This window comes from Protopterus annectens, chromosome 6.part0 (genome assembly GCF_019279795.1).
Source record: "Protopterus annectens isolate FY-2018-M chromosome 6.part0, PAN1.0, whole genome shotgun sequence".
In the NCBI taxonomy this organism is placed as follows: domain Eukaryota; kingdom Metazoa; phylum Chordata; order Ceratodontiformes; family Protopteridae; genus Protopterus; species Protopterus annectens.
In genome coordinates, this window is record NC_056737.1 from 877,030,358 (window position 1) to 877,054,736 (window position 24,379).

General features: G+C 43.8%; 1 protein-coding gene across 5 annotated transcripts in view; it reads right to left on the reverse strand.

Moving 5' to 3' along the window:
- PPP2R5C (protein phosphatase 2 regulatory subunit B'gamma) overlaps positions 1-24,379 on the reverse strand; it is a 2,766,797-nt gene that overhangs the window by 1,534,063 nt on the left and 1,208,355 nt on the right. The window lies entirely within an intron of this gene.

Consider the following 24,379-nt stretch of genomic DNA (forward strand, 5'->3'; position numbering starts at 1 on the left):
TATCACTGAGGCTCCAAGATGCAGAGACCGCTCCGAAACCCTTGGAGTCGACTGCACCATCTTGGATCCAATGGGGTAGTATCAGCTCCCACAGCTCTCCAGATCTGACTGGGCTGAAGAACTCAGAGCAAGTCTCAGATCAGAGGATGTAAAGATTCTTGGATCCGATGCAGATGAGTCTGGACAACTCAGATCCAAGGGCTCTGAAGCCTCGATACAAGTAAAATGAGGAACTGGTAGTGGAGAAGTCTTGGATGTACAGGCTTCTTAACCTAATGGGGTAGGAGTCAAGGAAGGGGTAAGGCTGGATCTGCGCTGAGAGGATCTTTCTCGCTAGCCTTTCCAAATCCTCTTCGGTCAGACTTTTAGAAGAGCGGGAGGATAGAGCAGATAGATATTTAGGTCTCTACAAAAACGAGGACGGTGCTCGAGGGGAAATGGATCCAGGGATGGGGAGTACCTTGTTCTAGGCACATTAGACAAAGTCAATTTTAGTGTCCGATCCAAGGTCTTTGGATCTGATGAATTTTTAATTTTCAGAGACTTTGGATGTGAAGAAACCGTTGGATCCAAAGACAGTTTTGTAGATGTTTTTCGATCAGAGGAAAGCAACAGATCTGAGAGTTCTGGTTTCTTCTTCAATGGATCTGATAAAAACATAGGATCCGAAGAAGTTCTTTTGACTGATTTTTCCAACGACCAAGAAGAGGCAGAAGAGGTGCTCGGAGAAGCATGAGACATCTTTTCAGGCTTTTCTTTAGATGCTCCAGAGATAGCTTTGTCATAGGAAGAAGACAAGAGACCCTTTCAAATAAGTTATTCCTTCGATATACCAATGCTTGACGGTTAAAAGAGTGGCAGATTGCACAGTTTTCCTGGAGGTGAAGAGGGCCTAAGCAAAAAAACCACACAAAGTATGTGAATTAGAAAGAGGTATTTTCTGGCCACCCTTCCCACATTTTTTAAAGCACACTGGGCTTTTCTTCTTTTTAGCCATAAGCAATCAGGAAGATACAAAATGACCAACGGAAATAATCACTAAAAGCACAATTAGAAAAAAAAAAGATATATATATATATATAGATATATATATATATATATATACACACACACACACACATATATATATATATATATATATAATATATATATATATATATATATATATATATATATATATATATATGAAATATTTTTTAAACAGAGAAGGTAAAGGTTGGAAAACTACCTACGAAGGTAGTAAGAATTATGCACACGTTTCTACAGCAAAGGCAAGGGAGAGAAATTAGAGAAAAGAGAGAGAGAGAGAGAGACTAACAATAGTATCAACAGAACACTAGTACTTAAGGAAAAGGATTTAAATAGTGAGAAAAATTCAGAGAACAATTCACAAAAAGTCACATATCTACTTAGTAGCTCGAGAGACAACAGAAACCATGTCTTTCAATTACAGGTGGCAAACAAGATCTGAGGTAATGGGGGCTGGTGCATTCTGGGTAAGTGAGAAGCTCAAGAGTTCTAAGTTGCCACGAGTTTTTACAGAGACGGAGTCGGATCCATACCCATCAGCTGAGGACAGAATGAAAGCTTGACAGTAGATATGTGGCCCAGGGGAAGGTGACCTAAACAACATTCTGGAATATGAAGAACTTCACAAACAGAAAAAGCTATACACAACACCTTGAAGGGCTGAACGAAAACATCAGTATTAAGTGTCCTGATATTTAAACAGTTATTTTCAGCCTGCTATTTCTTCTTCTTAAGAAAGTTTTGCAGCTACAGTGATTCTAATGTTTGTGCATTCATTTTTTTAAGTATGCCCTTTTTATTGCATGTTTTGAATTAAAATGGACATGTTCTATTAGTTTTAATATGTAAACCAGCTATGTTACTTAGAGTATAAGAATCTTCACGTTGGGTTGGATTGAAGAAGTCTTGTATATATTTGAAATCACTTAAGTTTAAACACATTTCTTGACTGGTTATTCTACTTTAAGAAAACTGTTTTTTTGTCTACCCCTTTTGTTTTTTTTTTCCAAAATGACTAATACACCTTTAAAGGAAATATAAATCTGCAAAAGTGTAGGAGTGAAAGAACGCATACAAAGTTATTAATTTTGCTCCCAACATATGAAATGTTCCAATTCTTTTGAAGTACAGCATCCCAATGTAAGGAAAACTGCAGCTCAATTTTGTACAACTCACTTGCATAAAGTCAAGGATGGGTTTGACTATGAACTGCCAGCAATCTGTACAACAATGCAGACGGCAAGTGAAAATTATTTAACATTTAGAAAGACTTAAATTTTAGTAGCGGGGTTTAACTGTACGCAATGCAGTGGTTAGAGCTCTGCTTCCCCACAGGATCACACAAGACTCACTTGTTCTCCTGTTTGGTTCTCAGCCTGGATACAGTCAGTGCAGAATCTGCATGTATTTTCCATGCCTACATAGTTTTTTGCTACGGTATACTGTTTTTTTCCCATATACCAAGGCCATCCAACAACAGAAATGGTGATCCTCCAAACGACATACAAGTAGGCATGGTGTGTGTGTGTGTGTGTGTGTGTGTGTGTGTGTGTGTGTGTGTGTGTGTGTGTGTGTGTGTGTGTGTGTCTCTCTTGTGACGGACTGACTTCCGGTCTAGGAATATTTCTCTGCCTGCACCAACTGAGTGCCAAGATAGGTTCCTGAACTGGACAAAGTGAGTATTAAAGAATGAATGCACTAATTTGTTTACTTCTGATGTCCTTTACAAGAAATGTGACAAAAAGTTGCATGTCAACATTCAGCAGAACACATATTTTGCTTCTGGCAATTGCTAGTTTAGCAGCTATTTCAAATTGTGGAAAATGTGCTTACTTGCCATCATGCAGCAGTTGTGCTTCAAGTTTGTAAAATTTGTCAACAGGTCTTTAAAAATGCTGCAACATTTTCTACATTTGGACATCATGGAGCAACTGCGCTTCAAGCTCCCACAATCTGTGAAGTGTTAAAGGAAAAAAATGCAGCACAACATTTCTTTTTCTCTAAATTCAACACTATACAGGATTACTGAGATGCACTTCATCTGTATCGTGTAGACCGTAGAGAAAAAAAAATCACTGATAATGTCACTACACATTACTTGCAGTCACCACTGGCAATATTGTAAACTTCAGTGATGCAAAACCTTGAACCCAAACTAACAGAAGAAAGTGTGTGTTTTGTTTTAAAAAGTAGTGTCAAAGGACACTAATAACGCAACCTCTAGCATGTGATAAATCTTCCTGCATATACTGTCATTCGGTGTTAGCTGGCTTCAAAGTGCTATATTACCTTAACCCACCAAGACCATGCATGTTGTACTGGACTGTGACTTAGAACAGCTACAGTCCATCACTTCACACAGTCGAATGAATATACAAACATTTGCTTCACCGTCTCAGAAGCTGACATTTACTGACAGAAGGACTTAAAATCCCATGCTTGTTATTTCAAAAAAGCCGGGAGTCTGGATGCAAAAAAAGTCATCATCAAAAATGTGCATCAATAGGCTTTGTTTTTTGACTGCAGTTGCTCCCTGAAATTCAGTTTGGTTAATAAGTGTGCTCTGGTCAGAGTGAGACTGCTGTAAGCTGTTACCTACACAAGAAAATATACCTGCCATCACTAGTGTACACGCTTTGGCAGTGCTCAAATTATATTAGCAAAAAAGTTTTAATGGTGAGGGAAAAAAGACTGAACCTGGTAAGACTACATTCCTGGAAAAAAACAAAACAAAAAAAAAAAAAAAACATTGCACAACAAAAAAATGAACATGTAATTCAAATTCCTTTCAATGTTAGGCTGCATCTTTCCCTGCCGCATAAGCCTTTGAAGGTGGTTCATCATTAGAGCAAGAGGTCAGCATAGCTTTTTTCATTCACTCTTTATGCTGATGTAGCTAGCTTCTTTTGCATTTAAACAAAAAATTCTAAAGTTACCTTGCTTTGGCGTTTTCAAAACAAATGCACACCAACTCTCATTACCCCTAGAACCAAACTCCAGATCACTACACATGCTTTCTACTCTCAGGCAAGCTCTCCCCATTGACATCTTTGGAATCCGGCCGACCGAGGGCTGCCTGAGGCAGGACAACCCACATGTTATGACTGCAGTTGCATTCTTGAAGGACATTCACATATTCCAAAATCAGAATGCAACTCAAAAAGAACTTTATCCAAGCCAAATGCCCTTGCTTCAACACAGGACATATCACCTAACCTATCTCCTTTCAGAGTATCTTCTCCTCTCTAAAGATTAAATGAAGATTGACCCACTTTAGAAACGGATGTATATATTGTACATTACACGGTGCCTATTCACTGGAATGTATATACAATTTTTCTATGTAATTAGTCTGAACTATTGTGTTATTGCTTACATTTCTGGATTTTTTGTTTGTGAAAAGTTTTGTATTTCACCCGTGCTGGCCTGAAATTGGTCAACATTGATCAGTGCACTAACCCAGTAAACAAACAAATTGTTGGAATCAAATTTTTATCTCAAAACAAAACTAAATACTGAATACAAGACTACAGTGGTGTACTACACACACACACACACACACACACACACACACACACACACACACACACACACACACACACACACACACACACACACACTCTCCTCCTTTGGAACTTACTGCACAACCAGTGTCACAGTTGCACTCCTACTTCGGTTATAACTTTGGCTGTAACTGCTTTCTCCGCTAAGGATAAAAACATTACAGATTTAACTTGTACTTGACAGGAACTTAAGGCTGAAATGACAAAACCACTCCAAAATGGAAAATAGTCAGCACACAAGATGTGACTATGTTGTGCTTAAATGCTTTTTACATGGGCACGTGCCAAATGAAGCTGGAGGAGAACAGCATAGGAACAGTGCACTATCTTCCTTGTAAGGAGTGCAATGACAGCTTTAAAAAATAATCAGAAAGCAACGGACTATGCACTGTTGAAATAAACTAGGGCAAAATGATAAGTAGCAGCAAAAAGAAAATGCAGTCAAGCAACTATGACTTCAAAGTACTGTTATCAAGAACTACAGACTGCATGGAGTTGCTCATATTTTTTCTTTTTAGTAATGTGCCAACTAAAACTGGAAAAGCAGAAATGTGAAGCTGTCTACATAACAGTTTTTCCATTGTGGAAAAGTAACAATGACAGCTTAAAATACTGACTAGAAGATAACTGGCGGTATATTGTCAACAGAAAGTAGGCCAAAATGTACAACTACTTAAAAACTGAAAGTGCAGACAAGCAAAGTACAGTTGTGTACACTTACCATAAATGTAGATGTTAGAGCGTATTCACTGTTGCAGTCATTACATTTGGGTAATCTGCTGGCAGGTTGCCCTCAGTCGGCCTGAATATCAAAGTCTTGGGTCCTGCGTCGGTTGCTGTCTCCTCTTCCATGACGTCAGGGGTATAAAACATGCAGCCGACACCATTTTATTCAGTTTTTCTTGCCCCAGATGTCAGGTGCCCCCCAAATGGGGAGCAAATGTATGTATGTATATATATATATATATATATATATATATATATATATATATATATATAAAAATAAACAGCAACATAAACTTTGCCTTACTCTAAAGCAAATACACCACAAAGGCTTTAGAATATAGTGAAGGAAAGAGAAGTTCTAGAAAAAAGGGGGATGGTGGGTGGGTAACCCGGACTGCAGCAGTGAATACATTTGAACATCTACATTTATGGTAAGTGTACACAACTGTACTATGTTCTTCATGTTTCACTGTTGCAGTCATTACATTTGGGGAGAATCCCAAAGCTATGGGATGGGAGAATGGAGCTAAATATCATTAGGAGCGGCTATAAGGCCCTGCAGAACAGCAGTGGCAAAGCCTGTCCTGGACTTAGAGAAGAGAGGCAAATGATAACGCTTTGTAACAGTATGAACAGAGCTCCAAGCAGCAGCTTCTAGAATGTCTTTGGTTGGAACTCCTCTGAGAAAAGCTGCTGAGGTAGAGGCAGCCCTGGTGGAATGTGACCCGATTCCCTTGGGCACTGGTTTACCATGATGCAAGTAGCAGAAACGAATGCAGTGGCTTATCCTCTTAGAAATGGTCTGCTTTGATATAGCCTTCCCCTCTGATCCTGCAGCAAATGCCACCGGTAGTTGCTCAGACTTTCTTAAAGATTTGATCTCTTAGTTGTCTGGAATCTTAGTTGTCTGTATATGTCCAATGAATGCAGAATCCGCTCCCCCTTGTTCTGCGGATTTGGGTGAAATGTTGGCAGGTGAATAGTTTGGTTAAGGGCCTCACTGGATACCACCTTAAGTATAAAGGAAGGATTGGTCCTGAGGGACACCCTGTCTGGGTAAAATGTAATAAAAGGCTCCACAGCCAAGAGGGCCTGTAGTTCTGAAACCCCTCTTGCTGAAGTGATTGCCAAAAGGAAAGCTGTTTTCCAAGATAAAAACTTTATATCCGCGGTAGCTGCTGGTTCAAATGGAGGCAGGGTGAGTTTTTCCAGCACAAAATTGAGGTCCCATGCAGGAGTTGGCGATCTTCTGGGAGGCCTTAAATTTTTGGCCACTCTAAGATACTGTTTTCGCAGATGATGAGAAAAGATGGAAGGCTCAGTGTTGTAATGAGCCGAGATGGCAGAGGCATGGATTTTTATTGAAGAAAAAGATAGGCCCTTGTCAAGCATCTCAGTATTGTAAAATCTGAGGATTATTTGGTTTTGCTGTGTCTGGAACAGTCCGGAATGGTTCCAAGCACAGAATCTCTTCCATTTATCAGCATAAGATTTACTAGTACTAGGCCTTCTGGCTTCCAAAATGACATCCATCACACATTTACTGACAGGTGTTGTTTGAATAATTACATAATCAGCCATGCTGCCAGGTTCAGAGTTCAGAGCTGTGTGTGCAGAATTTGATTGCTCTGCTGAGACAGTAGATGAGGTATTTGAGGCAAGTACCAAGGGGGGAGTTGAGACATATTCCTTAGAATTGGGTACCAGTGCTGGTGAGGCCAGTCCGGGGCAATCAGGATCATTTTTGTTTTTTCCTGCCTGACCTTTAGTAACACCTTGGGAAGAAGAGGCAGAGGAGGAAAGCCGCAGACCGACAGGCTTCTCCAACTGAAGGATAGGGCATCCACTTTCCATGCTTGTCTGTGATAAGTCCTTGTGCAGAATTTGTCCAGTTGATAATTTTGGGGAGAGGCAAATAGATCTATGTCTGGGCTCCCCCATTTCTGTGTTATCATGCTGAAGACTTGTGCATCCAGATTCCACTCGTAAAGGGCCATACGATTTCTGCTTAGGTCGTCTGCCAGAGTATTTTGTTTTCCTGGCAGGAACTGAGCTTGAAGATGTACTTGGTAAGTCAAGGCTGTGTCCCACAATGCCATAGCTATTCTGCAAAGGGGGTAGGAATGTGTACCCCCCCTGCTTGTTTATGTACCACATAACTGTGGTGTTGTCCGTCTTTAACAGTAGTTGTCCTGGATGAAGTAAGTCCTTGAAGGCTGTCAGGGCATTCTGAACAGCTAGCATCTCTTTCTGGCTAATATGCAGATGCATTTGTTTTGGGCTCCATATGCCCTGAATGCATCTCCCCGCCAGGTGGGCCCCCCAAGCATAGTCTGAAGCATCTGTAGTTAGGGTTTGGGTGGAAGGGGGTAAAGTGAAAGACTGTCCCTTGTTCTGGTGACATGTTTCTGCCCACCAAAGAAACTCCTGTTGTAGGCAGGGAATGAGAGGAATCATTTTTCCAGACTGTGACAATGTTGACTCCATAAAAGTACAGTTTTGTACCTACCATAAATGTAGATGTCCGAGAGGTATGCATCTGCAGTCCTAACATATGGGTTGTCCTGCCTCAGGCAGCCCTTCGGTCGGCCGGATTCCAAAGTCTGGGTCTGGCCTCGGCTGATGTCGCACTTCACCCGACGTCATAGCTGCTCTGTATTGGGTATAAAGGCATCAGCCGACGCCATTTTCCTCAGTGTTTCTTGCCCCAGATGCCAGGTGCCCTCTAGGAAGGCTAAATTTGGATAATGCAAATGATTCCAAACAGTAGAGAGCAAACAATATAAGAATGTATATACATATATACAAACAAATACACCATAATAGATTCCCCCAGCTAGCTACAAGATGGGTAAATACCCTAGGAGTACCACAGAGGGGAAGGAGGGCGGGTAATCCTGACTGCAGATGCATACCTCTCGGGCATCTACATTTATGGTAGGTACAAAACTGTACTATGTCCTTCAAGGATGCATCTGCAGTCCTAACATATGGGTAGAATACCATAGCCAAACTGGGGGAGGAGGTACTAAGACAAAGATGGTGTAGTTAAGATCCCTTGCAAAACAGCAGTTGCAAAACCTGCTCGGGATCTGGAGTATAAAGGAAGATTATAATGCTTGGCAAATGTATGCACGGAGCTCCAAGTAGCAGCATCTAAAATGTCTTTGGTAGCCACTCCTCGTAGGAAAGCTGTAGTGGTGGCTGTAGCCCTTGTGGAGTGAGGCCTGATATTTTCTGGAGTTGTCTTTCCATGAAAAGAGTAGCAAAATCTAATGCAATTTCCTATCCATTTTGAGATTGTCTGTTTTGAAATTGCTTTTCCTTGCATTCCTGTTGCATATGCTACCAGAAGCTGGTCAGTCTTTCTGTTGGTTTTAGTTCTGTCCAGAGAGTAGCGTAATTGTCTGTGTACATCCAAGGTATGTAGTAGTCTTTCCCCCCTGTTCTGTGGGTTGGGGAAGAATGTTGGTAAGTGAATTGCTTGGTTCAGTGATACTCTGGAGACCACTTTTGGCATAAAAGTAGGGTTAGTTCTCAAAGACACTCTATCCTGATGGAAGATAAGGAAGGGCTGTACTGCCATTAATGCCTGTAACTCAGAAACCCTTCTTGCTGAAGTGATTGCAAGCAGGAAAGCAGTTTTCCAAGATAAGAACTGTAATTCTGCTGTTGCTGCTGGTTCAAAAGGGGGAAGTGTTAACTTTTCCAGCACAAAGTTAAGGTCCCATGTAGGCAAAGGTGGCTTCCTTGGAGGCTTTACATTTTTAATTCCTCTCAGAAACTGCCTGAGTAGAGGATGAGAAAAGACTGGAGGATCCATGTTGTATTCTGCTGAAATTGCTGATGCATGAATCTTAATGGAGGAGTAAGACAGGCCATTGTGGAAAAGTTCTGCTAAGTATTCCAGGATGTTAGCTATGTTTGGTAATGATACATTTTCTCCTTTTGCTGCACTCCAAATGAGGCATCTTTTCCATTTGGCTGAATAAGTCTTCCTTGTGGAGGGTCTGCATGCCTCCAGGATAATGTCTTTAACCCTCTGAGATAAATCTGGGTTATTTTGTTTTATGTAATATTCCAAGCAGCTAGCTGTAGTGTTTTCAAGTTTGGATGTAGGATCGTGTAGTTGTTCTGTGTTAGAAGTAAAGGACATAGAGGTAGAGGCCATGCGTGTGGCCGAGACATACTCCTCAGTAGCGGGTACCAATGCTGCCTCGGCCAGTCTGGAGCTATCAGGATTATCCTTGGGTGATCTTCTTTGATCTTCAGTAGGACTTTGTACATCAAAGGAAGAGGTGGGAATGCATATGCTGTCAGGTTTTCCCAACTGAAGGATAGGGAGTCCACCTTCCAAGCAAGTGGGTGGTATGTTCTTGTGCAGAATTTCTTCAATTGGTGGTTGTGTGGGGATGTGAACAGGTCTATTTCTGGTAGTCCCCATTTGTTTGTAATGGTTTTGAAAATATCTGGATGCAGCATCCATTCGTGAGCATCCGTGGTAGTTCTGCTTAAGGTGTCTGCTAGTGAATTTTCTTTTCCTGGCACAAATTTGGCCTGGAGTTGAATGTTGAGGTTCAGGGCCACGTTCCATAGGTCCATTGCCGTCCGGCATAGAGGATATGAGTGTGTACCTCCCTGTTTGTTGATATACCACATGACTGTGGTGTTGTCCGTCCTTATCAGCAAGTGACCTTGTTGAAGAAAAGGTCTGAATGTCTGGATTGCATGTTTCACTGCCAGCATCTCCTTTTGATTTATGTGTAGACTCAGCTGGTCTTGTGTCCATAGGCCCTGTATACACTTGTCCACCATGTGCGCCCCCCAGCCTAGGTCTGAGGCGTCCGTGGTGATGGTCTGGCTTGGATGAGGTTTGTGGAAAGGCAATCCTCTGTTTAAGTGACAGGCCTGAGCCCACCACAGGAATTCTTGCTTCAGGCATGGAATTATTGGAATCTGGGCTTCTAGACTGTGCTTGTGTTGAGACCATACATTCCTTAGGTACCATTGCAACTTTCTCATATGCAGCCTGGCATGCGGAATCAATATTATGCAGGATGCCATGTAACCCAGGGCTTGCAGGACTTTCCTTGCGGTAAGCTGGGTCTGTGTTGTTAATGCCATGAAATAGAGTGGTAGTTGCTTTTGTTTTTCTTCTGTGAGAAATGCCATCTGATTTGATGTGTCCAGTTCTGCACCCAAGAATGTTATCCTTTGGGATGGTACCAGCCTTGACTTTTCATGTTGACTGTGTATCCCAAGGCTTGCAGCAGTTGTATAACCTTTTCCAAATCTTCTGTTAATTTGGTCTTGTTGTCCGCTTGTATTAGGCAGTCGTCCAGGTATGGGTAAATCTGAATTCCTGAAGCCTGCAATGAGCAATTACTGATGCCAGGCATTTCGTGAATACTCTGGGCGCAGTAGATAAGCCAAAGGGCAATGCTGAGAATTGATAATGCTCTGATCCTGCAAGAAATCTGAGGTATCTTCTGCAATCTGGTCGTATAGGGACGTGCAGGTATGCCTCCTTGAGATCTAGAGTCACCAGCCAAGACTCCTTGCCCAGCATGGGAAGAAGTTGCTGTAGGGTCAGCATTTTGAATTTTGGAACAATGAGATATGTGTTCAGAGCGGACAGGTCGAGAATAGGCCTCCATTGATTTTCTTTTCTTGGCACAAGGAAAAGTCTGGAGTAAAATCCTTGTCCTTGTTCCATAGGCGGTACCTTTTCTATAGCTCTCATCCTTAGTAGATAGTTGATTTGTCTTAGAGCGTTTGTTTTTTGGCTTGGTGGTAGGTTTGGCATTCCTCTCTTTTTTGGTAGAGTGTGGAAGTGAAACCTGTAGCCTTTGTCTATTGTTTGTAAAATCCATTTGTCTCCTGTAATGTAATGCCAGTTTACGGAAAATAAGGCTAGCTTTCCGCCCAAGGGTGCTTCCAGTTGTTCCCTGGTAGGCGGCATCAGAGCCAAGTCATTGTGTCTGTCCTGTGGAAGTGGTTGTAGCTGAATCTGTGGCAGTACTTCTCTGGTTGTTAGGCTGCCACTGACGTCCCCTGTAGGCACCGCAGGATTGACCTCTGCCTCTTGGGCGCCTATTTCTGCCTCTCTGTGCTCTGGAGGTGTCTGGAAAGGACCAATTCTTCGAAGGCCAATTTCTGCTAAACCTCGGAGGTTGGACCTGTAAGAAATCCTTGACTGTTTGGACAGATTTTGCTTTTTCTTCCACCTTCTTTAGCACCTGCTGTGCAGGGGAGCCAAACAAACTTTGTTTCTCCATAGGAGCATCTAGGAGCTTTGACTTAACATGGTCTGGTAAGGATTGCTCTTTTAACCAGGCATGCCTTCTAATCACTGTTCCAGTCATAGCTGATCTAAAGGTAGCCTCCAGTGCATCATAGCCACATTTTAAGGAATGGTTACTGACCTGCTGAGTGTTATGTACCAAATCCTGAAGGGACTTACGGTCTATAGGTTCAGGAGAGGACAGTTTTTTATTTAGCTGGTCTAACAAAAATTCCTGATACTGAATCATGTGAAACTGACAGTTTAAGGCCCTGGCCGAAAGAGTAGCAGAAGTATAAACTTTTTTACCCAATCTCTCTAATGCTCTAGATTCTCTTTCAGAGGGGAGGGGGTTTTTGGCAGAGGCAGCTGCTACAGCTTTGGGGCCCTGTGAAATGGTCTCAGGATCTGCGATAGGAGCCTTATACAAGTGGAAGTGTGTGTCCGGGACTCTGTAATATCTGTCGGGCTTGGCAGGGGCCAGAGGCAGAGAATCAGGGGCAGTACAGGCAGCATTATATGCATCATCAACCACTGTTAGTACTGGAGGAATGGCTAAAGGCCTATGCTGTGGTAAATGTAAAAAGGTCCTTAGCCTTTTCCTTGAATCTGAAAAATCCTGGCCCTGTCATTGAAAATGTTCTCTCATAGCATGTAAGGTTTCCCCAAAAGAAAATTCTTCAGGAGGAGAGGCAGAAGGAATGGAGTCTTCTGCATCAGAGTCCTCATAAGGAGAGTATGGGCCTTCCGGTGAGTCTGAGTTTTCTGAGTCATCCGAGGAATAGTCTGTAGAAACAGGATCCAGGGGCTCAGTTCTAGGCCTCTTCTCTGGAGGGGGTTGAGAGGCCCTGTCTGGGTGAGGTTGGGATCCCCTGATCAAAGAAATGAGATCCTCAGCCAGGCTGAGCATTTGGGAACTAGAGGTAGGCCTGTGTGAGGGGGTTTTAGCAGGCAAGGCCTTAGAAGATTTAGCTGCTTTAGCCCTGGAAAAAGCCTTGATAGACATAGATGCAGGGGGCCTAGCAGCTCCACGTGCAGGGGTAGATATGTCTAAAGGAATAGTGTCTGATAAGTCCTGGGTGCCTGCTACAGCAGGGGAAATTTCAGTAGCAGATTCAGCCATGCTCTGTGAGGCCTCGGCTATCGGAGGCATGCTTTCGGCCGAAGGAAGAACAGAGGACTCTGTTTCAGCCGAAACCGAGACACTCGCGGTTGGCTTAACCGTGGCTTCAGCCGAAACCGCGGACCGCGAGTGTCGGTCCTTTTCCTTACGCTTTTTAGCTAATTGTGAAGTCGGAGTCTCCGATGGCATTTTGTAAGCAAAAGCGGGACCAAAAAACTCCTCTGCAAACTCTGACCGACGTCTAACTGTCCGTCGGTTGAAGGAAGCACAGGCTAGACAAGCTGATACGTCGTGGTCTGGGCCTAAGCAAGGAAGGCAGTAAAAGTGGAAATCCTTATGAGGTATTTGTTTCCCACAAGTTAAACAATTATTTACTTTTTCTGACATCGGCTGAGGCAAGAAAGAGTCCCCAACGGGGTACTTAGCTTTTTAGAAGTCTTCGGTAGTAGAAATCTCTGGATCTGACTGACCGGCACTTGCGAACAGCTTCTGCTTCGGGCACCACGCGGCAAGAAAGACTGAGGAAAATGGCGTCGGCTGATGCCTTTATACCCAATACACAGCAGCTATGACGTCGGGTGAAGTGCGACATCAGCCGAGGCCAGACCCAGACTTTGGAATCCGGCCGACCGAAGGGCTGCCTGAGGCAGGACAACCCATATGTTAGGACTGCAGATGCATCCTTGAAGGACATCTTTGAAGTTTCCTCATATGCAGTCTTGCATATGGAATTAGTAGAATGCAGGATTCCATGAACCCCAAAGCCTGCAGAATTTGTCTTGCAGATAACTGGGTTTTTGTAGCCATCTGTTTGAAGTATATAGTCAGTTGCCTTTGCTTGTCTGGTGTAAGGTAAGCCATCTGGGCAGTTGTATTCAAGCTTGCACCCAGGAATGTCATTTTTTGAGAGAGTACCAGTTGTGATTTCTTTTTGTTTATTGTGTACCCTAGGCATGTTAGAAGCTTTTTTACAAAAGCCACATGTTGAAGAAGAATGTCCTTGTTTTCTGCTTGAATGAGACAGTCGTCCAAGTAAGGACAGATCTGTATGCTTCTTTGTCTGCAAAATGCAATCACTTGTGCTAGGCATTTTGTAAAGACCCTGGGCGCAGTAGATACACCAAAGGGCAGTGCAGAGAACTGGTAATGCACAAAACCTGCCTTGAAGCGGAGTTATCTTCTGCATGATTCCCTTATTGGGATATGCAGGTATGCCTCTTAAGTCTAGAGTCACTAACCAAGCGTTCTTGCCCAGCATGGACAGTAGCTGTTGTAAAGTCAGCATTTTGAATTTTGGGATGTCCAAGAATGTGTTCAAAATCATTAAGTCCAGTATTGGACACCAGGCATGGTCTTTTCTGGGTACTAGGAACAGTCTTGAATAAAACCTTTGCCCTCTTTCCTGTTCTGGTACTGGTTGAATAGCCTCCATATCCATGAGGGACGTCACTTGTTTCTGAGCCTCTGCCCATTGATTTTGTGGCAGATCTGGCCAACCGTTTGGATTTGGCAAAGTATGGAAATGAAATCTGTACCCCTGGGATACTATGCTTAATACCCACTTGTCCTGGGTAATTAACTGCCAATTTTGAGCATGAAGTGTTAATTTTCCCCCCAAGGGGGCTGCCAAAAGATAATTGCTTGGTGATGGTAGAGGGAAGTCATTGAGACTGCTTACTGTAGGGTTGTGCTTTGTTTCCTCCAGATTTGGAGGTAGAGGCACCCCATTGCTTTGACCTGTAAGAACCCTGTGATTGGTATCTTGAGCCTTTTGAGCATCTGGATTTGCCTTTTGAGGCTCTGTTGGATACAGGAAAGGACCAATTTATAGTAGGCCAGTGCCTACTGAATCTGGGTGGCTGCACTTGCAAGAAATCTTTTACAGTTTGCATAGATTTAGCTTTGTCTTCCATTTTCTTTAAAACCTCTTCTGCCTTATTACCAAACAAAGTATCAAGCTGTAAAGGTACATCCAACAATTTAACCTTAACATGATCAGGCAGATTTTGCTCCTTGAGCCAGGCATGCCTTCTAATCACAGATCCAGTAACTGCGGCCCTGCAAGAGGCCTCCAAGGAATCAAAACCACATTGCAAAGTATGCTTTCCAACCTGTTCTGCTGCATGCAATATCATTTTCTATTTCAATAAGCCCACAACATGCTGTTGATATTTAAGCATATGAAACTGGCAGTTTAAGGCCCTAATTGCCAAGGTTGCAGACGTATAAACCTTCTTTCCCCATCTATCCAGCGCCCTGGAATCTCTATCAGAGGGGGTAGGATTTTTGGCTGTAGAGGCCTTTCCACCTTTGGGACCCTGTGAGATAGTTTCAGGATCAGCAGCAGGATTTTTGAATAAAAATTTGTGGGAGTCAGGAACCCTGTAATATCTGTCTGGCTTACTAGGAAGCTGGAGGTAGGGAATCAGGAGCCATGCTTGATTCTGAAAACACATCATCAACAATGTCCAATACAGGAGGTATAGCCAAAGGCCTATGCTGAGCAAGAAGAAGGAAATCCCTAAGCCTCTTTTTTGATTCAGAAAAATCCCGACTCTCCCAATGAAAATGTTCCCTTAAAGTATGCAAGGTTTCTCCAAAAGAATAATCCTCAGGAGGAGATGCAGATGGGATGGATTCTTCTGCATCTGAATCCTCATGGGGTGGTATAGAAAATTCCTGATCAGAAGAAATAGAAACCTAATCTGAAGATTCATAATCAGTGTCTTGCCTAGGCCTCTTAGCAGGGGGGGGGGGTTGGGATCACCTGATCAAGGCAATTAAGTCCTTGCCATTTTGATCATCTGTTTTTTAGGCATAGGGGCCTGAGCACGTGGCTCATGCATCGTTTTTTTTAGACTTAGAAGTTGTTTTTGTTTTTGAAACTGGCTTCGGTTTTATATAGAAATGTTGAGGCCTGAAAACACCCTCAGAAGCCGTTGCCTGCTCAGCGGCTCCGTACCCATCCGAGGGAGAGACATCAGCAGGTGCAATACTCTGAAAATCTTGCGGCATACCAGACTCCGCAAGGGTCTCAGTAAAGGCCTGCGACTCAAAAGTAGCGGGTATCAGGGGCTGCGAAAGCACCTCACCGAGTACCGGCGACTGGCTTAGGAGAAGCTTTGTCGGTTTTGGACCTCGACGGTCTGTCTCTGTCTTTTTCTTTGAGTTTTTTGTGAACTCCGGTAGTCGGACTGCTATCTGATGACATCTCACGGTAATTAAATCTGGATCCAAAATACTGTGAAGCAAAAATATACCGATGCTTAATAGTGCGTTGGTTAAATCTAGCACAAAACCGACACCAAGGCACGATATGATCTGGGTCTAGGCAAGGAATACAGTACAAATGAAAATCCTTATGAGGTATTTGCTTCCCACAAGTAATGCAATTATTAACTTTTACTGACATCGGTAAGGAGCAAGAAAAGGTTTCCCCAACGGGGTACCTAGCTTTAATTGAAGACTTCGGTTCTGAAACTCGAATGCGAAAATTTCAGGAGTTGGCCAATCGGCACTTGCGAACTGCTTCTGCTTCGGGCACCGCGCAGCAAGAAAGACTGAATAAAATGGCGTTGGCTGCATGTTTTATACCCCTGACGACATGACGTCATAGAAGAGGAGACAGCAACTGACACAGGACCCAAGACTTAGTTATTCAGGCCGATTGAGGGCAAGCTATCAGCAGATTACCCAAATGCAATGACAGCAACAGTGAAACACGAAGAACATCTATGGTTTCACAGCTGAATAAACTGGAGACTGCAATGAGTTACCCCCCCCCCCCCCCAAGAATGCACCACCATATAGTGGACAAGCAGAATTATGAAGCAAACATTACCCTACTGCCCTACTGCAGATGATTCTACTGGTGGAGAAATCAGGTAAGGCACAGCTGTCGGCGAGCAAAAAAACAGTTTGAAATATTCATTAATACAGAAGTCTTCCACGAATAAAACTTTCACAGCAATCTTCAGAGGGCTTTCCAAAAGCATCATTCTCATTATGGAGTTGTCTATGATAGCATGGCACAGTTTCTCATCAAAAGATGATAGTAGATGTTATGCTATCAGTTGAGGTAGGTGCCATGGCTGCAGTCATACCCAATGATCTCCAACATCAAACAGGCTATGTGGAACATACAGGAGAAAAATAGTAGAGGGCTTTCTCTAAAGGCTCACTCTAAATAGGGAAGAGTGCGTATTTTTTTTCAACTACATACAACAGGTAATGAAATAGATAAGGTAGTTGAGGTTAATGGCCTAAAAGACAAAGCAGCAAAAGAATAAATCCTTTGCCAAATCAATAAACAGCTTCTGACCCTGCTAGTGAAAGGACATATGGTCATGGATTTAGCTTTCCTAAAGGTATGCTAGAAAAACACAAGAGTGAGACTTGCTTTGGGAAGCCTGACGGCAACAAAAGGTCAACTTGAGGAAGAGGATAGAAATGTTATTTTTTTAGATTCCAAAGGCATCACTAACAACAAGATCCAAATATGGGATAGCCAAACACTCCGTCCTCATCCCTCCTGAAGTGTAAGAGAATGCAGTAACTAAACAGAGGACTTGATAAGCATGACAGCCTTTGGATAAAAGGGCCCTTTGGATGGGACTAAGCAGGACTTACTGCCCTGTATCAACTTCCAGAATAAACTCTGTCCTGTCAGACTCTGCAGTGCCTGAGTAATAAACGAGCAGGCCTAATAAAAACAGCCAGCTTCTGTACTCCCCTCGCACCACATAGTGGGGAGAGAAATAACAGAGTGCCCCTTCTGACTAAAAGTGAAAGCAATGTCATCAAAAAGTACAGTTTTGTACCTACCATAAATGTAGATGTCCGATAGACATGCAACTGCAGTCATAACATGTGGGTTGTCCTGCCTCAGGCAGCCCTCGGTTGGCCGGATTCCAAAGTCTGGGTCCGATGTCGGCTGATGTCGCATTTCTCTCCGACGTCAGAGCGGCTGGAGTACATAAGCATCAGCCAACGCCATTTTCTTCAGTGTTTCTTGCCCCAGATGCCAGGTGCCCTCCAAGGAAGGCTGTAATCAAATTGGAAGACAAAAACAGGATTCCAAACAAATAAATGAGCAATAAAACAAATACACCATAACAGATATCCCCAGCTAAGAGTAACAGGGATAGGAGTGGACCCTAGGCATAGAGGGGTATGGAGGGAGGGGAATCCGACTGCAGTTGCATGTCTATCGGACATCTACATTTATGGTTGGTACAAAACTGTACTATGTCCTTCAAGAATGCAACTGCAGTCATAACATGTGGGTAGAATACCATAGCTTAGCTGGGGGAGGAGGTATGCTCTAGGAAAGAGATGGAGTGGCAATCAAACCCTGCAGGACTGCCGAAGCAAAGCCTGCTCTGGATCTGGAATTTAGAGGGAGATTGTAGTGTTTGGAGAATGTATGCACGGAGCTCCATGTAGCAGCTTCTAGAATGTCCTTGGTAGGCACCTCTCTTAAAAATGCTGTAGAGGTGGCTGTAGCTCTGGTGGAATGTGGTCTGACATTGGCTGGAACAGTCTTTCCATGAAAGGAATAACAGAATCTGATGCAATGTCCAATCCATTTAGAAATAGTCTGTTTTGAAATTGCTTTTCCTTGGACTGCAGGGGCGTAAGCTACAAAGTTGTTCAGACTTCCTACTGGCCTTGGTTCTGTCCAGGTAGTATCGGGTTGTCTGTGAATGTCCGAGGTATGCAAAAGTCTTTCCCCCTTATTCTCAGGATTGGGGAAGAAAGCAGGCAGATGAATGGCTTGATTTAGAGAAACCCTAGATACCACCTTTGGCATAAAAGTAGGGTTGGTCCTTAATGAAACCCTGTCTCTGTGGAAAATAATAAAGGGTGGTATTGCTGTTAGGGCCTGTAGCTCCGAAACACTTCTTGCTGAGGTAATTGCCAACAGGAAAGCTGTCTTCCATGAGAGAAATTGCAAGTCAACTGAAGCTGCTGGCTCAAAAAGAGGTAGAGTCAGTTTTTCTAAGACAAAATTGAGGTCCCAGGCTGGCACTGGGGCCTTTCTTGGTGGCTTAATGTTCTTGATTCCCCTGTGGAATTGTCTTAGTAAGGGGTGAGAGAAAACAGGAGGATCAGTGTTGTATCTAGCTGAAATAGCAGATGCATGTATCTTTATGGAAGAATATGAGAGGCCGTTCTTTAACATATCTGCCAAATATTCCAAGATAAGTGGGATGTTCAGCAATGATGCATCATGTCCCTTGCTGGTATTCCAATTGCTGAATCTTTTCCACTTTGCTAAGTAAACCTTTCTGGTGGATGGTCTTCGAAGCTTCTGTTAGTATCCGCTGAACTTCCTTGGAGAGAGATAAGCTGAAGTTATTTATGGGATCTCCCAGGCTGTTAGCTGCAGTGTCTGAAGGTTTGGATGCAGTGTTTCGAAATTGTGTTGAGTCAAAAGTAGAGGCCACTGAGGGAGGGCCCACCTCCTGGTGTGACATATGCTCCGTAGTAGTAGGTACCAGTGTTGTCTTGGCCAATCCGGAGCTATTATGATTCCCTTGGGCTTCTCTGCTTTGATCTTTAGTAATACTGAGGTCATCAGTGGCAGAGGTGGGAATGCACAGATTGCTAGGGAGTTCCAGTTGAATGAGAGGGCATCTATTTTCCAAGCTTTTGGATGGTACGTCCTTGTGCAAAATTTTGGTAGAAGATGGTTGAGGTGAGAGGCAAATAGGTCCACTTCTGGCTTGCCCCATGTCGAAGTGAGTTGTCTGAAGGCCTTCGGATATAACCTCCACTCGTGTGGATCTGTGAAATTCCTGCTTAGGCTGTCCGCCAACATATTGTCTTTTCCTGGAACAAACTGGGATTGTAACTGGATGTTTAGGCTCAGTGATTTCTCCCAAAGCTGCATTGTCAGTCTGCAAAGGGGGTAAGAGTGGGTGCCCCCCTGCTTGTTTATGTACCACATCACAGTGGTGTTGTCTGTCCATATCATTAAATGGCCTTGCTGGAGTTGGTGTTGAAAAGCCTCGATGGCATGCATTACTGCCAGTATTTCCTTTTGGTTTATATGCAGATGTGTTTCCTTTGGAGACCATTGTCCTTGTATACACCTGCCTTCCATGTGCGCCCCCCATCCAAGGTCTGAGGCGTCTGTAGTCATGGTCTGTGTTATCTGTGGTTTTTTTGAATGACATACCTGTGTTTTCCTGGCTCACCGAGGCCCACCATAGGAATTCCTTTTGTAGGCATGGAATGAGTGGTATGATTGTCTCCAAGTTGTTGTTGTGTTGAGACCAAATGCTTTTTAGGTACCATTGAAGCTTTCTCATGTGTAGTTTTGCTAATGGAACCAGTAGAATGCAGGATGCCATGTAACCCAGGGCCTGTAGGAATCTCCTTGCAGTCATCTGGGTGAGTTTTGCTAAATGTTTGAAGTAATGAGTTAACTTCTCTTGCTTGTCTTCTGTCAGGTAAGCCATCTGAGAGGCTGTGTCTAGTTTGGCTCCTAAGAAGATTATTTGCTGGGATGGCTGCAGTCTTGACTTTTGGAAGTTGACTGTGTATCCCAGAGCTTGAAGTAATCGTATGACATAATCCAGGTTTTTTGTCAACATCAATTTGTCGTCCGCTTGTATGAGGCAGTCGTCCAGGTATGGGTAAATTTGTATACCCTGGAGCCTGCAATGAGCAATTACTGAAGCCAGGCATTTTGTAAATACTCTGGGCGCAGTAGATAAGCCAAATGGCAATGCTGAGAATTGATAATGCTCTGGCACTGCAAGAAATCTGAGGTATCTTCTGCAGCGGTGTCTGATAGGGACATGCAGGTATGCCTCCTTGAGGTCCAGAGTAATCAGCCACGACTCCTTGCCCAGCATGGGAAGGAGTTGCTGTAGAGTCAGCATTTTGAACTTTGGTACTATGAGAAAGGTGTTTAATGCGGACAAGTCCAGTATTGGTCTCCATTGAGATTCTTTTCTTGGAACAAGGAACAGTCTTGAGTAAAACCCCTGTTCTTGTTGTGGAACTCTTTCTATTGCTTTCATTCGAGTCAGCAGAGTGATTTGCTTGATAGCCTCTGCCCTTTGATTTTGTGGTAGGTTTGGCATGCCTTGTTTTCTTGGTAAGGTATGAAAATGAAACCTGTACCCTCGGTCTATAATGTCCAAAATCCATTTGTCCTTTGTCAGTCTGTGCCAGTTTTCTGCAAACAGAGATAATTTCCCGCCCAAGGGAGCTTCTAGTTGTTCCCTGGTAGGCGGTAATAGAGGAAAGTCATTGAGTTTGTGGTTGCTGGGCAGGTGAAACCCCTGCGTCACTTCTTTGGTTTCCTGGCTGCCATTGTCGCCCCTGTAAGGGCCTCTGTATTGGCCTCTTCCTCGCCACGCCTGTTCTTACCCCTTTGAAACTTTTCTGGATTAGGAAAGGACCAGTTTTTTTAAGGCCAATTCCTACTGAATCTGGGGGGTTGAACCTGGAGGAAATCTTTCACAGTCTGAACTGATTTTGCTTTTCTTCGATGGTCTTTAACACATCCTTAGCATTTGCACCAAAAAGCTTGTTCTTTTCCAAAGGTGCATCCAGAAGTTTTGCTTTTACATGATCTGGTAGAGGTTGATCTTTTAACCAAGCATGTCTACGAATCACTGCCCCTGTCATAGCTGCCCTACATGAAGCTTCCAGTGCATCATATCCACACTGCAGGAAGTGATTGCTTACTTGCTGAGTGTTATGTACAGCTTCCTGCAAAGTCTTCCTGTCTAAAGGATCAGGAGAAGCTAATGTTTTTTGTAAATCTTCTAAGAGATAATCCTGATATTGTAACATATGAAAAAGGCAATTTAAGGCTCTCATAGATAAGGTAGTGGATGTGTAAATCTTTTTGCCCCATCTCTCTAATGACCTTGCTTCCCTGTTGGAGGGCAAAGGATTTTTTGAGGTGAAGGCTGAAACTCCTTTAGGCCCCTGTGAAATAGTTTCCAAATTAGCAGTATGGGCCCTGAATAAATGGGAATGAGTTTCTGGGACCCTGTAATACCTGTCGGGCTTGGCTGGAGCAGGAGGAAGAGAATCAGGGGTAGCACTAGAGTCAGAATACAAATCATCCAGAACATCAAGTACAGGAGGAATAGCTAAGGGCCTGTGCTGAGGCTTCTTAAGCAAAGTCCTAAGGCGTTTCCTAGAATCAGAAAATTCCTGACCCTGCCACTTGAAATGTTCCCTCATGGTGTGCAGAACTTCCCCAAAAGAAATATCCTCAGGAGGGGAGGCCGAAGGGATGGAATCTTCTGCATCCGAGTCCTCATAGGTCTGGAAGAGCTCTTCCTGGCTATCAGAGTGGACAGAGCCCTCAGAGTCTTCATCTGAAGGAGTAGGGTCAGAGGGTTCAACCCGGGGCCTTTTATAAGGAGGAGGCTGGGATGCTCTCTCAGGATGGGCCTGTGAACCTCTAATCATGGAAATTAAATCAGCAGCCATGGACATAATTTGTGTCTCTGGAGTCGGCTGAGGTAAGGCTTTAGAAGTAATATGCTTTGTTTTGCTGGCTGCCTTAGCCCTAGTGTAGGCCTTAATAGACATGGCCATGGGAGGCCTGGCAGCTCCACGTGCATGAGTGACCTTGTCTACAGCAATGGTCTCAGGCATTTCCTCGGTTTCGGTATCCGGAGGAAAGTCCATAACTGGCGGAGTAATGTCTGGAATTGGAGTAGTCGGTAATGCGGTGTCTTCGGTTCGGAGCGGTGGGGAGACCGTCTCAGAGGGAACCGGAGCACTTGCGCTAGGTTTTGGCGTGGAGTCGGTGGTAGGCGCTGGCCGAGGATGTCGGTCCCGGTCTTTTCGCTTTTTGGGAGTTTGCGATGTCGGAAGATCCGACGGCATGGTGTAGGCAAATTTATCGCCGAAAAAATCTTCAGCGAACTCCGCCCGGCGCCTGAGAGTGCGCTTGTTGAAGCGAGCACAGGCTACACAGGCCGAGACGTCGTGGTCTGGGCCCAGGCAAGGGAGGCAGTAAGAGTGGAAATCCTTATGAGGTATTTGTTTACCACAAAAAAGACAATTGTTAACTTTTTCAGTAATTTCTGACATCGGCTGAGGCAAGAAAAGGTCCCCAACGGGGTACTTAGCTTTTTTGATGACTTCGGTATCTTAGAATACAGGAGCTGACCGACCGGCACTTGCGAACTGCTTCTGCTTCAGGCACCGCGCGGCAAGAAAGACTGGAGAAAATGGTGTCGGCTGATGCTTATGTACTCCAGCCGCTCTGCCGTCTGAGAGAAATGCGACATCAGCCGACGTCGGACCCAGACTTTGGAATCCGGCCGACCGAGGGCTGCCTGAGGCAGGACAACCCACATGTTATGACTGCAGTTGCATTCTTGAAGGACATCATGGGCAAGGAGGTGAAAGGGAATAAAAAGACAAAGAACCTGTCTCTGGCAACACCATTATTAGCTCTCATCAATCCACTTAGCTATCTTCCACTATACAGTGAAAAGATTGCCAAGTCCAGTGTGCAGACAAGATAAGTTGAGGGGCCAAACAATGGAAGCAAGGTGGCCTCTTGAAACTGCTTTAACCCTCTTATGGATGAGCAGCCAATCACTTGTGGGACGATTAAAGATGTTAGTCTCCAAACCCCAAGTCTCAACTTGGAAATATTCAGAAGGCTCATTGCCAGCAGGGACCATCATTTCCCGAGTGCAAGCATGGCAACAACTCAAGTCCCTCCCAAAAGTTGGTGCTTGGGGCTGGAAAAGAAGGTATCTTTCTGCAGACCTCATGGCAATCCTCAACAAATGGACTGTCCAAGTGGGTGGAGGTCCATTTTCACTGGAAACCTGAGAATACATTTTTATTAAGTTACCTGCTTATAGTTACAAAGTAAGCAACTGAAGAAAGCAAACTGAGGACTACAGGATGAAGCTCTTCGACAGCTTGCAACCCTAATGTTCTGCACTAAACGGCCAAAGTAAGGTGGAAGATGATAATCTCTTGCTACAGAATAATAACTCTTGGCACAAAATAGGACACACCAATTCAGGCATATGGGACTTTAGAGATGTGTCTAGACTAGGACTTCCTTACCTTCTTGTCCCTCACAGTCATACAGACTATCTTTAGAATACACCACTGGCCAGTCCCAGCTCAAAGGCTCCTCCACTACTGCTAAGTGCTGGGTACTTTCTGGCTTTCGTAAGTTAAAGGGCTGAAGAATTGCTACCTGTGGTAGCCACTGGCACCATTCTCCAGCCAATTCTTATGGTAGATCAGATTCATGACTTACTGACTGCAGTGCACTTGGGAAGGTTTTTAACTTTTGTGTGTAGTAAGAGGGGGCTTACATATTGGGGAACAGATCAGAACTTCAACACTAGCTGGGGAAAAAAAAAAAAAAAGAGGTCAGTGACTATGGGTTTGCCGTGATAAATCAACACCCACAGCACTCAGAAGGTGGACTGCCAGCATCACAACAACAGTGCTAGCTGAACACTGCAGCACTCTCTAAAGTCTCAGGGCAAAGCACAAACACTGATGAATGTGCTCTGACTGCGCAGAATAAAATGTTGACGTGTGTTAGAAGTGCACTAATATAAAAACAAAAATGAAGAGCTGCTTTAGTTACTTAGACACATTTTTAGCCATTTCAGCTGTTGAAGACTAGAACTT